At 42.9% G+C, this 15,428-nt stretch overlaps 1 protein-coding gene and 1 long non-coding RNA gene across 3 annotated transcripts in view; one reads left to right on the forward strand and one right to left on the reverse strand.

The window, feature by feature from the left end:
- LOC146646030 (uncharacterized) overlaps positions 1–3,715 on the reverse strand; it is a 136,739-nt gene extending 133,024 nt beyond the window's left edge. Inside the window, exon 1 of the long non-coding RNA XR_014908922.1 lies at positions 3,553–3,715. This is a non-coding gene — a long non-coding RNA (uncharacterized LOC146646030). The remainder of the gene's footprint in view (positions 1–3,552) is intronic.
- Positions 3,716–4,581: 866 nt separating this feature from the next.
- Positions 4,582–15,428, forward strand: part of LOC146646035 (transcription regulator protein BACH2-like) — a 67,740-nt gene continuing 56,893 nt past the window's right edge. For both annotated transcript variants that reach the window (XM_085390748.1, XM_085390750.1), the window contains exon 1: positions 4,582–4,786. The gene's annotated coding sequence lies outside the window, so the exon portion shown is untranslated. The remainder of the gene's footprint in view (positions 4,787–15,428) is intronic.

The raw sequence follows: 15,428 nt of genomic DNA on the forward strand, positions 1-15,428 counted from the left end.
CTACCAGTAGCTGGTGTTTTGCGCCTCTGGTATTCTTGCCAATTCCTTTCTGTGTCCCGCTCATGTATTGACCCATGTGCCTGTTCATCTTAGCCGATATGATGCCTGACAGGAGCTTCCATGTAGTACTGAGGCAGGTTATTGGTCGGTAGTTGGAGGGGACCGGTCCCTTCTTGGGGTCCTTGGGGATCAGGACCGTCCGGCCTTCAGTTAGCCATTCCGGGTGTCTCTCGTTAACTAGCAGCTGGTTCATTTGTGCTGCCAGACGCTCGTGGAGTGCAGTCAGCTTCTTCAGCCAGTAGGCGTGAACCATGTCGGGCCCTGGTGCTGTCCAACTCTTCATACTGGAGACCCTTTCTTGGATATCTGCCACTGTGATGGTTACTGGACCCTGTTCAGGGAGGTCGCTGTGGTCTGCCCTCAGATCCTCTAGCCACTGAGCATTGCCGTTATGGGTTGCATCCTTCTCCCATATGCTCTTCCAGTATTGCTCCGTCTCCAGCCTTGGTGGTGCTGTTTTCTTATTGTTCCCTTGCCACTGAGAGTACACCTTTGCTGGTTCTGTGGAGAACAGCTGGTTTATTCTCCTGCCTTCTATCTCTCTGGTGTACCTCCTCAAGCGGCTGGCCAAGGCTGTGAGTCTTTGCTTGGCAGTTTCCAAGGCCTCAGGTATGGACAGCTTGCTGTATTTCTTAGGCACCTTATTTGTCGCACCTTTCTGCAACTCCGTTAGTTGGCTAACCTCCCTCCGTGCTACTTTGATCTTGCCCTCTAGCCTCCTTCTCCATGGAGGGTACTGCCCCTTGTCGCTGTTATATATATATATATATATATATATATATATATATATATATATATATATATATATATATGTGTGTGTGTGTGTGTATATATGTATATACACACATATATATATATATATATATATATATATGTGTGTGTATATATGTATATACACACATATATATATATATATATATATATATATATATGTGTGTGTATATATGTATGTATATATGTATATATATTAGTGCTGTCAAAATTATCGCGTTAATTGTTAAGATCAACGCGAAATGTTTAATGCATTAAAAAAATTTAACGCTGATTTTGTTTTTTTATTAATTTCCTGTAATCTAAGACCTCTGGAGGAGGGGGCAACAGTGTGCTATGCTGGCGTTTGGCCTGACAGAAATGATTAGAAGAAGAAGAAGAAGTGACACCATGCTACTATCTAGCTAACACTAGCTAACACACGTAAGCATGGACGAGGGCGGACTTTTGGGTGGAAAGTTTCTCTTTAAGAAGTTGCCTGATGGCTTGTTGGACAAAACGAGAGTAAGATGCACAATTTGCAACGCTGAATTCAAGTACCACAGAAGCAGTTCATCACTGGCGTATCACCTGAGAGCAAAACACCCAACTGAATCCACCTCTACGGGACCTCGCCAGTCTACGCTTCAGGAGTATGGTGCTTGTGGACGAATAACAAAAAATGTGAGAGAAAAGGTAACCAATTCCTTGGTTGTTTGGATAGCTAAAAACTGCCGACCAGTTAGCATAGTAGAAGATGATGGACTGAGAGAAGTCATTCGTGCTGCATCAGGAGATGAGTGTTACAATCTGCCCTCGAGAGGAACCATTGTGTCGAGACTGCACACTTTGTATGGGGACCAGAGGGCTCAGCAGTCCAGCAAGCTTGTGCAAGTAAGGAATGTCGCTCTCACCGGAGACCACTGGACTTCGGTGAACAACGATAATTACTTAAAATATAAAGAATAAAAAAATGTAATTGGAGCCAGGCTATTAATAAAGTAATTGAGATTAATCGCAATTAATAACAGAAAATTGTGAGATTAGTTAGTTAATTTTTTTTAATCTGTTGACAGCACTAATATATATATATATATATGTGTATGTATGTGTGTGTATATATATATATATATATATATATATATATATATATATATATATATATATATATATATATATATATATATATGAGGGCCTATGACTGAATGCCCCACACCTGGATCCTGGAATGCCTAGAACTATGTGGCGGACAACATTACAGGCCAACTACAGTGCTTTGCTCCACTGCACCTGATGCTTTGTTGTAAGGCTTGAATGTTGCTGTTCGGTCATGGAAACCTATTCCACAAAGCTCTCCACGAACTAGTAGCCAGGAAATTTCATCACTGGACTTGTCACATAGGTGGCATACTAACATGGTACCACGCTGGAACTCAATGAGTTGAGGAATGATTGGAACATCTCAATTAAATGATTTGGGTGGGTGAGTAGACACTTTTGGCAATATAATGCATGTGAAACTGTGTTTCATGTAGCTGTCATACTGGCCTTCTACTGCTGCCTCCACTGATTTTTTTTTCAGCTGACCAACATTGGTTGTTTTAAAAAGGAGAGAATTAAAATATGCATGTTACTGTACTTTCCACCGTGTGGTTAACTTTATTTTTATTATGATTGTATACATGTTGCTGAAAATACGACTTGATTTTATTTCTCTTTCTATAGTTCTGCAGTACATTTGATGTGATACTGTGAACAGCATTATATCTTATGTTAGGGCTTGTTCACCTGCCAAATGCCCCTTTAACCACTGACAATAGTAATTTTTGTGTTTGAGTGTGGAGGCGGACCCATTCCCTTTCTTGGTTTTTGCTGGTGTTCTATAAATCACGTCAAGACGGACTACCTGGAGAGAACCCATGCAAACGAAGTGAGAACAAGCAAATTCCAGTTGAACTCAGGATCTTTTAGCTTTTAGGCCACAGTGTTAACCATCGCACTGCCGTGCTGCCCCCCTTGTTATTTCCTACCATGATAATTCATGGAACCCTGAATACATCTCGTCTCTACTCTGCAGTGATCTTAGTTGCCAGAGAATCTGCAAAAATCAGTCACAGCTATTTATAACAGCTTGACATTGAGAATGTGGGCTGATCTGAATTTAACTGCTCAGAATGAAGCCCAAGAGGTGCCAGTCTTTGGCAAACTGATAAAATGTAACAGCTCTGCAGGATTATGCTATGTATTAGAAACAATGTCATACCCACTGCCCAGCTCAGAATGGCCTTCACACACTGCAAACAGGGTTTAAAACACACGATTTAAAGCTAGAACTACACCTGCTTTGTGCCTGCACAAGTGTTGTACTTTAGATTCAATGTAACTTAACCAGCAACAAGAACATGCCACTAATTTTGTTCCCAGTGCTTTTGAGCAACATAAATTGGTTATTTCATTTTAGGGACAATGAAAACAGAAACGTTGACAAGGTACATATCCATCTCTAAAAGAACTGTAACAGGACACCTGCCGGACTAGAGCAGCGCAGATACTGAAGGACCCGTCCCATCCAGGCAACAAACTGTTCCAACTTCTGCAATCTGGTAGAAGGTTCCGCATCTTCCGGGCAAGGACAGAGAGACTCAAGAGGAGCTTCTATCCCCAAGCCATCCGTGCCCTAAACACACACACCCGCCCTCTCACATCATCTATAATTGACTGAGACAGGACTCTTCCAAACACTCTAAACCAAGGCACAATGTACATTTCAAATTCCTTTAATTTTAAATATGTTTATATTGTCTATCCTGTAAAATAGTCAGATGTCTATTCATATTAATGTACAGAATTCACCTGCTTGCTGCTACTACTGCACATTCACCCAGTGTATATACTATATGTATGTGTGTGTGTGTGTGTATATATATATATATATATATATGTTCTTCCTCTACACCCCCCCCAATTTTTGCACATGTCGAGGAGCGTGTCAGGCTACATTTCACTGTATGTTATACTTGTATAACTATGCATGTGACAAATAAAGAACCTTGAACCTTGAACCTTGAACTGTAACGGTGTAAAATGTAAAAAAGACAAAAATTTGCACGAGAAGGTAGCAGTATTTCTCCATCTCGTTGCTGTTGTTTTGTTGTAAAGTTTCAAGTTTTGTGTATCAAGTGAGAAACTGTGTTCACTGTTTTTCAGAAGTGTTGGTGAGCGAATGCAATGATTTCCAGAATCATGTCCTGTTGAAGGATCAGAGAGCGTAATCATTGTCCTATCAAAGTCAAAGTCACAGTCAAAGTCAAAAAAACTTTGTTTATTTACATTCTCTAAATCTTCATGATTTACTCACATTTTACTTAGTGTTCAAACTATTGTGGAAAGTGGATTCTAACTAGAACATTTTTTTCCATTCTTATCGACTTCTCTTTAGACCTAATGGATTTTTCCCAAAAGCTTTTTTGTTTTTTATAATTTGAATACAGTAGGTGAATGATGCATTTTAAAAATATGAATCACTGTTCAAAATGTAAATGTTATGCTATTAGCTTGGAACATTGTGATCTGCTGAAATGAACAGCAGCTTGACAGATAATTCACCTCGTGAATATGTTGGTATGATATCTTCCTGAGCCTCAAGTCCACAACACATCTGTGCTACGTCGTTTGGAGGGCGGGGCTTTGTTTTCGTAGGAGGGGAGGGGGTCTCTTGGCCGCTGTTGTGAATGGGGGGTCAGCATGACGTCAGGAAACCAATGTCAACAATGCAGCTGGAGGAGAAAAGGCGTTTCATCCTAACACACAATCACACTCACAAGAGACCCGTGTATCACTCATCGATTCACGTCCAAAGCCTGTTAAAAGCTGCGGTTCTGCCTGTCGAAGGACTGTGGACACTGCACAGCATGGATTAATTTTTGTTTCTCAGAAACTGAACGCAGACGAGCAAGAAAAACAACAACAAAAACTGGTAAGTCCTCCTCTGCTCGTTTACTACGCTTGGACAAAGCAGACAACAAGAACCTCTGTCAGCACTGGATTGGACTAATCTGCTTGGCTAGATTCCCTCGCTTGTTTGTGTTGCAGTTTCATTGCTGTTGTGTTCACTGGAGTTGCTTTGAGCACGGTTTCACTTATTCCTGAGGCGTACCCGCCTTTTATGGTTTGCTGACACGGGTCAGCAGGTATGCAGTGGACTACGCTATATGTGTGTTTGCCTTGAAAACGCGTAACCTTTGCCGCAAAATACGTCGGGACAGTACGAAGCTTAACAAATCTGTGTCTTGGGGCTGTTTTGCTAAGCTGATTAAATTCAACAAACAGTATCACGAATTTACGTTATTAAAACGACTAAATATTGTTAGTATCCAACTGAAAGAAACCTCTGTTGTACTCCGTACTGGACCACCAGTACAGTTAGTTTATGATAATCACATGCTTCTTAAAAGGAACGTTTGTACATGTCTACCGTTATTTGTTTGCTAACCACATCCCATTTTTGTAATACATTCTCTAATACTTATCTTAAGTTTAAACTGGAGGCACATGTTTTACGCGGGAGACAATTGCTTCCAGAAATGGACTCGAGCCCTGCCATTCTCGGGGAGGGAGGACAAAGGACCCAGCCTCCCTGCGCCTTATTCCCGTCTCAACTACTGAACAGCCACCTCATGAACACTATTCCACGATAAGAATAAATCGCTATGTATCTTGTTATTCCTGAGAAAGGATGTGTCAGAATTGGCTCTGCTTCTGCTTTTCAACCATCGCAATCCCTGTGCTCAAACTGTGACATAATCTCTGAGGTCTTTTTTGTTTAAATTTTGAATATCTTTATTCACTTGGCATATAAATATTTGTTACACCCAGTCATCACCAAATCCCGTTATTTCTACTCCCCAGATAATATGACTGGAGACTTAGAAGCCATTGTGAGCATGTCTTCTTGTTAACAGATTAGGTCTTTGTTATCCTTCAGCAAGTAGCCTACTACAAAGCCTCTCTTCATCTTTGTGTTAATAGAAATGCACTAACATCAGAATGTTTGACGCTCTTGTGATCTGTTTTCTCTTACAATTTCCATACTGTGGGGCAGGGGAAAGGTGACTTAAGCCAGTCTGCACATTAGCAGACTTCTTGTTGTAACTTACTGGGTTGTTCACAAAAAATAAATTAAATATACTACTACTACTACTACTATTAATAATAATAATGATAAAAAATGGTGGTGCAGAGGTTAGCACTGTTCAATTCAAATTTATTTATATTCACAACAGTCGCCTCAAGTCGCTTTATATTGTAAGGTAGACCCTAGAATAATGCATACAGAGAAAACCCAACAATCATATGAGAAAGCACTTTGGCGACAGTGGGAAGGAAAAACTCCCTTTTAACAGGAAGAAACCTCCAGCAGAACCAGGCTCAGGGAGGGGCGGGGCCATCTGCTGTGATTGGTGGGGATGAGAGAAGGAAGACAGGATAAAGACATGCTGTAGAAGAGAGACAGAGGTTAATAACAAGTATGATTCAGCAGAGAGGTCTGTGAACACATAGTGAGTGAGAACGGTGACTGAAGAAGAAACACCCAGTGCATCATGGGAATCCCCCAGCAGTCTAGACCTTTTGCAGCATAACTAAGGGAGGATTCAGGGTCACCTGGTCCAGCCCTAACTATATGCTTTAGCAAAAAGGAAAGTTTGAAGCCTAATCTTGAAAGTAGAGATAGTGTCTGTCTCCTGAATCCAAACTGGAAGCTGGTTCCACAGAAGAGGGGCCTGAAAACTGAAGGCTCTCCCTCCCATTCTACTTTTAAATACTCTAGGAACAACAAGTAGGCCTGCAGTGCGAGAGCGAAGTGCTCTAATAGGGTGATATGGTACTACAAGGTCATTAAGATAAGATGGGGCCTGATTATTTAAGACCTTGTATGTGAGGAGCAGGATTTTGAATTCTGGATTTAGAGAAATATGCTCTCTGTTTCTAGTCCCTGTCAGGACTCTTGCTGCAGCATTTTGGATTAACTGAAGGCTTTTCAGTGAGTTTTTAGGACATCCTTATAATAATGAATTGCAGTAATCCAGCCTGGAAGTAATAAATGCATGAACTCGTTTTTCAGCGTCACTCTGAGACAGGATATTTCTAACTTTAGAGATGTTGCACAAATGGAAGAAAGCAGTCTTACATATTTGTTTAATATGTGCGTTGAAGGACATGTCCTGGTCAAAAATGACTCCAAGGTTCCTCACAGCGTTACTGGAGGCCAAGGTAATGCCATCCAGAGTAAGAATCTGGTTAGATACCATATTTCTAAGATTTTCAGGGCCGAAAACAATAACTTCAGTTTGATCTGAATTTAGAAGCAGAAAGTTAGCGGTCATCCAGGTCTTTATGTCTTTAAGACATTCCTGCAGTCTAACTAATTGGTGTGTGTTATCTGGCTTCATGGACAGATAGAGTTGGGTGTCATCTGCATAGCAGTGTAAATGTATGCTATGTCTTCTAATGATGCTGCCTAAGGGAAGCATGTATAATGTAAACAAAATTGGTCCTAGCACTGAACCCTGTGGAACTCCATAATTAACCTCAGTGTGTGAAGAGGACTCTCCATTTACATGCACAAATTGTAGTCTATTAGATAGATATGATACAAACCACTGCAGCACAGTACCTGTAATACCTACAGCATGTTCTAATCGCTCTAATAGGATATTATGGTTGACAGTATCGAACGCTGCACTGAGGTCTAGCAGGACAAGCACAGAGATGAGTCCACTGTCAGAGGCCATAAGAAGATCATTTGTAACCTTCACTAAAGCTGTTTCTGTGCTGTGATGAGCTCTGAAACCTGACTGAAACTCTTCAATAAGCCATTCCTCTGCAGATGATCTGTTAGCTGTTTGACAACTACTCTTTCAAGAATCTTTATAATAAGAGGAAGGTTGGAGATTGGCCTATAATTAGCTATGATGGGTCTAGAGATGGCTTTTTACGTAACAGTTTAACTACTGCCAGCTTGAAGGCCTGTGGTACATAGCTGATTATTAGAGATAGGTTGATCATATTTAAGATTGAAGCATTAATTAATGGTAGGACATCTTTGAGCAGTCTTGTAGGAATGGGGCCTAAAAGACACGTTGATGGTTTGGAGAAAGTAAGTAAATGGTAAATGGCCTGTATTTGTATAGCGCTTTACTAGTCCCTAAGGACCCCAAAGGGCTTTACACATCCAGTCATCCACACATTCACACACTTGTGAATTACTGAAATTAACTAATGGGAGAAAAAGACTCTAAATGAATATCAGTGGTATCATATCATATCAAATTTATTTGATTATATCAAATTTATTGTACACCAAAAAGTGCTTTCCAGTAATATCATACATTGGAATACAGATAAAATCACTATATATATATATATATATATATATATATATATATATATATATATATATATCTCCAGCTGCTATATATATAATAGCAGCTGGATAGCGTAGTGGTTAAACTACACGCCTTTGGAACAGAGGATCGCAAGTTCGATTCCTGCCTGGGGCGTCTGTATCCAGTAAGGGTCCTAAGGCTAGACCCCCTATGCTAAGCGAGCCTACCGCAGACATGAGCGAGACAGATAAATATGAAGGCATGCCGGCTCGGACGTCGCCCGGATCAACAAGGTCCGCGTCAGGTGTTGAGGAACCAGGGCACCCTGACGAAAAGTGGGCTACTGGAACAAGAAGGCATCGGTGGGCAAGGGACGAAAACAGGGCGTTGTTGGAATGCTACTACGCAAGTAACCCCGGCGGAAGGGGCTACATGAATAGGATGAGGGACCTATGGATTCTTCGATACCCAACAATGACGGCGAAACAACTAGTAGCTCAGTGTTCCAACATTCGAAAGAAGGGACTGCTCTCACAGCTAGAGATTGACGAGGTACAACACAAATGCTACGGCAAGGAGGAGTCAGGACGCCAGGTCAGGAGGGAGATATCATCACCCCCACCCGAGATTGGGTACATAGCCCCAAGTGCGATAGGAGAAGGATCGTTGAGTGCGAGAGGAACTGACCTGAAAAATAGGATCATGGCCAAGCTTGAAACCTGGATCCCCCGTAGCCGGTTACCAAGATTACGTGAAGTACCCTCAGAAGGTCTGCTAGATGATGTTAATGCAGCACTACGGGCAATACCTACAACCACGATTACCGACACTAACAAGCTGATCTACAATACGGCAGCAGTGATCAGTGAGATGCTTGGCTACAAGTTGAACAGCCACAAGGGGCAGTACCCTCCATGGAGAAGGAGGCTAGAGGGCAAGATCAAAGTAGCACGGAGGGAGGTTAGCCAACTAACAGAGTTGCAGAAAGGTGCGACAAATAAGGTGCCTAAGAAATACAGCAAGCTGTCCATACCTGAGGCCTTGGAAACTGCCAAGCAAAGACTCACAGCCTTGGCCAGCCGCTTGAGGAGGTACACCAGAAGGCTCTTAGGGTCACCAATAAACCAGCTGTTCTCCACAGAACCAGCAAAGGTGTACTCTCAGTGGCAAGGGAACAATAAGAGAACACCAAGGCTGGAGACGGAGCAATACTGGAAGAGCATATGGGAGAAGGATGCAACCCATAACGGCAATGCTCAGTGGCTAGTGGATCTGAGGGCAGACCACAGCGACCTCCCTGAACAGGGTCCAGTAACCATCACAGTGGCAGATATCCAAGAAAGGGTCTCCAGTATGAAGAGTTGGACAGCACCAGGGCCCGACATGGTTCACGCCTACTGGCTGAAGAAGCTGACTGCACTCCACGAGCGTCTGGCAGCACAAATGAACCAGCTGCTAGTTAACGAGAGACACCCGGAATGGCTAACTGAAGGCCGGACGGTCCTGATCCCCAAGAAGGGACCGGTCCCCTCCAACTACCGACCAATAACCTGCCTCAGTACTACATGGAAGCTCCTGTCAGGCATCATATCGGCTAAGATGAACAGGCACATGGGTCAATACATGAGCGGGACACAGAAAGGAATTGGCAAGAATACCAGAGGCGCAAAACACCAGCTACTGGTAGACAGAACAATCAGCCGAGACTGCAAGACCAGACTGACCAACCTGTGCACTGCCTGGATTGATTACAAGAAGGCCTATGACTCAATGCCCCACAGCTGGATACTGGAATGCCTAGAATTGTACAAGATCAATGGGACCCTAAGAGCCTTCATCAGGAACTCAATGGGGATGTGGCGTACAACACTAGAGGCCAACTCCAAGCCCATAGCACAAGTTACCATCAAGTGCGGGATCTACCAAGGAGATGCTCTGTCCCCACTGCTGTTCTGCATAGGCCTGAACCCCCTCAGTGAGATCATTAACAAGACTGGCTACGGATACCGACTATGGAACGGAGCAGTTGTCAGCCACCTCCTGTACATGGATGACATCAAGCTGTATGCCAAGAGTGAACGAGACATCGATTCACTGATCCACACTACCAGGCTATACAGCAATGACATTGGAATGTCGTTCGGACTGGAGAAGTGTAGTCGGATGGTAACAAAGAGAGGGAAGGTAGTCAGAACTGAGGGGATTGAACTACCAGAAGGCAACATTGCAGACATAGAGGACAGTTACAAGTACCTGGGGATCCCGCAGGCAAATGGGAACCATGAAGAGGCCGCTAGAAAGGCTGCAACCACCAAGTACCTGCAGAGGGTCAGGCAAGTCCTGAGGAGTCAGCTGAATGGTAAGAACAAGATCCGGGCCATCAACACATACGCCCTGCCCGTGATCAGGTACCCTGCTGGGGTAATAGGCTGGCCAAAGGAGGAGATAGAAGCCACTGACATAAAGACAAGAAAGCTCCTGACCATGCATGGAGGGTTTCACCCCAAGTCCAGCACCCTGAGGCTGTACGCTAAGCGGAAGGAAGGGGGCCGGGGACTGGTGAGTGTCAGCACCACAGTCCAGGATGAGACAAGGAACATCCAAGAATACATTGGGAAGATGGCCCCAACTGACCGAGTGCTCAGTGAATACCTCAGGCAGCAGAAACCCAAGAAAGAGGAGGGAGACGAGGAACCATCATGGAAGGACAGGCCCCTGCACGGTATGTACCACCGGCAGATAGAGGAGGTGGCTGATATCCAGAAATCCTACCAGTGGCTGGACAAAGCTGGACTGAAAGACAGCACAGAGGCACTAATCATGGCAGCACAAGAACAAGCTCTGAGTACAAGATCCATAGAGGCTGGGGTCTATCACACCAGGCAAGACCCCAGGTGCAGGCTGTGTAAAGATGCCCCAGAGACAATCCAGCACATAACAGCAGGGTGCAAGATGCTAGCAGGCAAGGCATACATGGAACGCCATAACCAAGTGGCCGGCATAGTGTACAGGAACATCTGTGCCGAGTATAACCTGGAAGTCCCGAGGTCAAAATGGGAGATGCCCCCAAGGGTGGTGGAGAATGACCGAGCTAAGATCCTGTGGGACTTCCAGATACAGACGGACAAAATGGTGGTGGCTAACCAACCGGACATAGTGGTGGTAGACAAACAGAAGAAGACGGCCGTAGTGATCGATGTAGCGGTTCCGAATGACAGCAATATCAGGAAGAAGGAACACGAGAAGCTGGAGAAATACCAAGGGCTCAGAGAAGAGCTCGAGAGGATGTGGAGGGTGAAGGTAACGGTGGTCCCCGTGGTAATCGGAGCACTAGGTGCGGTGACTCCCAAGCTAGGCGAGTGGCTCCAGCAGATCCCGGGAATAACATCGGAGATCTCTGTCCAGAAGAGCGCAGTCCTGGGAACAGCTAAGATACTGCGCAGGACCCTCAAGCTCCCAGGCCTCTGGTAGAGGACCCGAGCTTGAAGGATAAACCGCCCGCAGGGGCGTGCTGGGTGTTTTATATATATATATATATATATATATATATATATATATATATATATATATATATATATTACAGATATAAAATAATTACATCATGTAAATGCAGAGCCAGATGAAAATCACCCTAATTAGCCTCGCTAGGTTAAACAAGTAATTTTTTAGACGTGATTTAAAGATTTAATAGAATCAGATGCGCGAATGTCAAGAGGATCATTATTCTATAATTTGGGTGTGGCAACGGCGAAGGCACAATCTCCTCTAGTAGGTACTGAAAGTAGCTGTAGATAATGTTACGTCTGTGACATTATCTGCTGTGTAATCAATTATTGTAAATGTAAATGTTATCAGGAAATGATCAGACAGGAGAGGGTTTTCAGGAAACACTGTTAAATGTTCAGTTTCTATGCCATGTGTTAAAACAAGATCTAGAGTGTGATTAAAGTGGTGGGTGGGTTCTTTTACATTTTGAGAGAAGCCAATTGAGTCTAATAACAAATTAAATGCCATGTTGAGGCTGTCATTTTTAGCATCTACATGGATGTTAAAATCACCCACAATAATTATTTTATCTGAGCTCAGAACTAAATTAGATATAAAGTCTGAGAAATCAGAGAGAAACTTTGTGTAAGGCCCAGGTGGACGATAGATGATAACAAGTAAGACTGGTTTCTGAGTTTCACAGCTGGGGTGGACGAGGCTAAGCATCAGGCTTTCAAATGAATTAAAAGTCTGTCTGGGTCTTTGGTTGATTAATAGGCTGGTGTGAAAAATTGCTGCCACACCGCCCCCTCGGCCTGTGCTTCGAGGTTTCTGGTAGTTAGAATGACTCGGGGGTGTTGATTCATTTAAACTAACATAATCATCCTGCTGATCCTTTGGTGATCAATTATTAAGTCATGCACTAACAGAGGCTTGGAAGAGAGAGACCTAATGTTTAATAATCCACATTTCACTCTTTTACTCTTTGGTTCAGATGTGGATACTGTATTGTTCTTTCTTTGCGATTTTTTTTTTTTTTTTTTTTTTTTTTTTTTTATGTTTAAGACATTTTTTGCTGGATTTTAGTTTGCTTATTTTTTTTGTCTGTTTGGGAGCTGAAACACTCTTTATGGGGATGGGGTTTTGGGGAGATAATAGGAGGAGAGAAGCAGCAGAGAGGCATGTAAGACTGCAACTCTCCTTCCTGGTCCCAACTCTGGATAGAGATATTTTTGGTGTTTAATAAATTTGTCCATCCATCCATCCATCCATCCATCCATCCATCCATCCATCCATCCATCTTCATCCGCTTTGTCCAGGGCCGGGTCGCGGGGGCAGCAGCCTAAGCAAAGAGGCCCAGACCTCCCTCTCCCCAGCCACCTCCTCCAGCTTATCCGGGGGAATACCAAGGCGTTCCCAGGCCAGCCGAGAGATATAATCTCCTGGGTCTGCCCCGGGGCCTCCTCCCGGTGGGACATGCCTGGAACACCTCACCCAGGAGGCGCCCAGGGGGCATCCTTGTCAGATGCCCGAACCACCTCAGCTGGCTCCTTTCGATGTGGAGCAGCAGCTGCTCTACTCTGAGCCCCTCCCGGATGGCCGAACTTCTCACCCTATCTCTAAGGGAGAGGCCAGCCACCCTTCGGTGGGAGACCCTACCAGGGGGCAAAAGTCCCCAGACAACATAGCCCCTGGGATCCCTGGGACACACAAACCCCTCCACCATGATAAGGTAGCGATTCAAGGATAAATTTGTCCATATTTCTAGAAATGAGAGCTGCTCCATCCAAAGTGGGATGGATGCTGTCTCTCCTAACAAGACCAGGTTTCGGGAGAAAAAAATGGAACACAGTCTTCGGTATCCAGCTAAACTTCATGTGAAATATAATGGACACCTGAAGGTCTTTTCTACTCCGGGTGAGGTGTCCGTGTTTATAAACTCTGAGCTGAATAGTTTGTAATAGAGCTGTATGATTTAAGCTTCTTCTGTAAAATATTCTTTAATGTTCTGAGAGACCGGTATATTGATTTTTCTTCTATTTAACAGTTTGTTTGAGCACGGAGTTAAGCGTAGTGGGTTTTTTTCCTGATTGGACACTCTGTGGAGGAATGTGTTGAAGGCCGTGTGCCCAGTGGCCTTGGGCCGAGAGGGACGCCAGTACTTTCTTCCAGAAGTGCTTTATGCGGGGGTGGGGGGTGGATGGGGAGTGCCTATGGTTTTTTTTTTGTTTGTTTTTTTTAGGCTGTTTAAGTGCAGTGGTTTTTTTTGGTTTTGTTTTTTATGTGTGTGTGTGTGTATATGTACGCACATGGCGATGGAAGTCGATATCTGATCGAGTTGATACATGATGTTTTGGTTAAACAATGAGGTGTGCTTTGAGGGAAACGATGTAAAAATAGTTCTCGGACATATAATTAAAAGACGTAAAGTTCTCTCACACCTTAAATCACTCAAAGCAGATATAATATTCATTTAGGAAACTCATATAAATATTAACAACCAACGAAGATTAAGAGCAAATTGGATATCTCAAGTGTATCAAGCTCCTTTTACCAGTAAGGCCAGAGGTGTTGCGATTCTCCTTAAAAAGAATGTTTCATTCTGTCCAGACTTTGTGATCGCTGACCCATATGGCAGATACCTTATAGTCACTGGTCAAATTAATTTACTACCGATAACGTTGCTTAACATCTATGAGCCAAATGTGGATAATCCTGATTTTTTTAAAAGAATGTTTTCAACTTAATACCTACAGTAACCGCCAACATTATTATTGGTGGTGACTGTAACTGCTTCCTCAACACTTTTTTGGATAGACTATCTATAAAAGCCCCCTCTAATATTAGGTCCGTACAAACTCTGAATGATTTAATTAAAACTAGAAATTTAATTGATATCTGGCGCTTACAACATCCTACTGAGAGGGCCTATTCATTTTTCTCTCATGTCCATAAAACCTATACTAAAATGGTAAATGGCCTGTATTTATATAGCGCCTTACTAGTCCCTAAGGACCCCAAAGCGCTTTACATATCCAGTCATCGACCCATTCACACACACATTCACACACTGGTGATGGCAAGCTACATTGTAACCACAGCCACCCTGGGGCGCACTGACAGAGGCGAGAATTGACTATTTTCTGATATCCTGCCCATAGTTGTTGATTCAAATTACCATAATATTGTAATATCTGACCACAGCCTGGTTTCAATGGTCTTTAAAAACAATTTGACCAAAAATTATAATTGGCGTTTTAACCCTTCCCTTCTGAATGATCAAGAATTTATTAAATATCTCAATGCGAATATGGATATGTTTCTTGCTACTAATGATAACGGAGAAGTTTCGGATTCTACTTTATGGGAGACCTTTAAAGTCGTGATGAGAGGTCATATTATTTCCTTTGAATCTTCCAAGAAAAAAATATTGGGAAAAAGGCAAATAAAGAAATAGAAAATAAGCTTCCTGAACTGGAAGAAGTATATAGATCATCTTTGTTGCAAACTGATTTAAATGAAAATTTGAAATTAAGGTATGAATATAACACAATTTTAAATAAACGCATTAGCAATCTTCTCTTGAAGCTCAAACAGAGACATTTTGAATTTGGAGATAAACCAGAGAAACTGCTGGCAAATAAACTTAGAGGGGAACAAGCAAAACGAGCAATTCAAAAAGTGATAATGAAATCCGGTAAAGTAAGTACTAATCCAAAGGAAATTAATACTTGTTTTACCAAATTC

The sequence above is a fragment of the Rhamphochromis longiceps genome, linkage group LG19 (genome assembly GCF_057381845.1).
Source record: "Rhamphochromis longiceps isolate RC_006_pf linkage group LG19, R_longiceps_female_GT1.1, whole genome shotgun sequence".
Taxonomy (NCBI): Eukaryota; Metazoa; Chordata; class Actinopteri; order Cichliformes; family Cichlidae; genus Rhamphochromis; species Rhamphochromis longiceps.